Raw genomic sequence first — 2377 nt, 5'->3', positions numbered from 1 at the left:
AAAAAAAAAAAAAAAAAAAGTTTGCATGTCTACATCAAGGAAAAAGAAAGAAATGAAACCTCTTTTGATTGATAAATTGATTTGCTCTCCATAGGTGTGACTGTGTAGATCAGGGAGAAATTTGTCCTTTTGTGATTCAAAAAAGAGAAGAGGGAGTTGCTAGGATTTCACCTACAATTTCTACTCAAGGGGTACATAATAAAAAAGTGTTAGAACATTCCAGTGTATTTTCAATTACAGAGAATGAGCTATAAAACAGATGTGAAAACTACTCTATTATCTGTCTCTTTTCCAATCAGCAGTGGGCAAAGTCAACTGAGGCTCAGGACTTTGGGATTCTTACCTTCAGTCAGCGTAGAAAGCAATGTGAATACCTGAATATTGTTTAGGCTCTGATTTAATAAGAAATAAGTCAAGTGAGTTTAGCATGTTGCTATCATACTGGACTTGATTCTACTGGTGTGTCAAATACCAGCACGGTCACCTGTGGTGGACAGGTTTAAGCAGAGCTTCCAGTCTAAGTAAGAAAGGCCAATGAACACCGTACGGATCACCATAGAATATTGTCTGGCTAGACTCAAACATGCCAATGCAACATTTCATTCTACTACTCACAAGGTTGCCATGAGGTAGAGTCCACTCAAGGACAGCTAACAAAAGATGTCATGTGAAGCTGTTTGACCCATTTCAGCCTTTTAGTGTCCCAAAATTTCACTGGGATGAAAAGAATCAAGGTATGCTCCAACTCAAAAGTGACTTGTCATCCAAGTAGAAAAACAGGAGACACCAAATAATACCTGTCTTAACAAGAATTGATGCCTTTGAGTTGTGGTGTTGGAGGAGAATACTGAAAGTGCCATGGACTGCCAAAAGTACCAATAGATCTGTTTTGGAAGAAGTACAACCAGAGTGCTCCTTGGAGGCCAAGATGGCTAAGCTTTGTCTCTCCTACTTTGGACACGTTGTCTGGAGAGAAGAGTTGCTGGAGAAGGATGTCATGCTGGGTAAGGTGGAGGGTCAGAGAAAAAGAGGAAGACCCCCGAGATGGATCAGCCAGGTGGCAGCATTGATGGCGTCAAGTGTGGCAGCAGTAGTGAGGTTGACCCAGGATCAGACATTGTTTCTTTCTGCTCTGCATGGGGTCGCTATGAGTCGCTTCCGACTCGATGGCACCTGACAACAACCTGACAAAACAAGAACTGACAGGAATTCACCCCGTAGGTTCTTCCATATTTTTTTGTTCACTGCAAGAAATCCTTCTGATGCCACTTTCTAGGTAACTTTGTCCACCTTGTTCACAGACAAATTATTAGTTCTTTTCCTCCAGCCTTTCTCATATGTGAGGAAAGAATACTGATTTACCTGATCTCTGAAGTCAGTTTGCTGGCATCTGAATCCTGACTCTATTGGTTGTAATGACTCCATGTCTCCAGGCCTCGATTTCTTCCTCTGAAATGGGGAGAATGGCAGTAATTACATATAAGGTTCTAGTGAGGATGAATTGGTACAATGTACAGTAAAGCCTGAGAAAATCAGAACCATGTGCAAGGCGGATCCATGTCAGAAATGGAAAACGCAAATATTGTCTACCAAAGCGAGGGATAGGAAAGTAATAAGACTGCATCCTTTCAAAGGTGGAAAACTTGCAAGAGCTGGAAAACAAGGCAGTCCCTTTAAGTTTTCAATGAATATAAAGCATTTAACACGATACACACAGGAAGTGCTTAATACATGGTAGCTACTCTTAGGGAGATTCATTGCTTCATGTTTCCGTCCGGGAGATTATTTCCCGATTTTCTCCACATAACCCCATTCTCTCAACATTTCTGGACCCCTCATATCCCTGAGTCATCATCACCAAGATGCCGAGAGATTCCCTAGCCATCGCTCCTCCTCCTGCTTTCCAGGGCTCCCTCTCCTGACTACTTAGCTGTTCTGGGGACGCAGACCTAAATTCTGACTAGGATACACCTGAGTGGGAGGAATGTTCCCAGCCCCTCCGCCCAGAGGTCACCCAAGGCTGAGCCCCACCGAACTCAGAGGCGCTCCCCATCCTAGCTTAGCCAGCCCAGCCGGGGGCTGGGCGGTACCTAGAGGTGCCAGTGTAGGGGGCAGAGCCACCATCTGAGATGAGAATGAGGCAGAAGGCGGAGCAGCGCCTCGAGGTGGAAGAGAGGCGGGGCGTGGCTGCGCCTCCGGAGCAGACGGGACCATTAGCGCCGCGCCTCCCGCCTCGACAGGCGGCGCGCGCAGCTGTCTGAGCATGAGGCAGCGCAGGAGTTAAGGCGGCCGGCGCCACCTGGGCGCTGCTGAGGAGACCCGCGAGCTGGCGAATCCCGCGCGGGCGCGGCGACAGGTGCCGCGCGCGTCAGGCGCC

The sequence above is a fragment of the Chrysochloris asiatica genome, unplaced genomic scaffold (genome assembly GCF_000296735.1).
Source record: "Chrysochloris asiatica unplaced genomic scaffold, ChrAsi1.0 scaffold00078, whole genome shotgun sequence".
Taxonomy (NCBI): Eukaryota; Metazoa; Chordata; class Mammalia; order Afrosoricida; family Chrysochloridae; genus Chrysochloris; species Chrysochloris asiatica.
The sequence above is the reverse complement of the archived record's forward strand: the minus strand, read 5'-3'. Positions refer to the sequence as shown.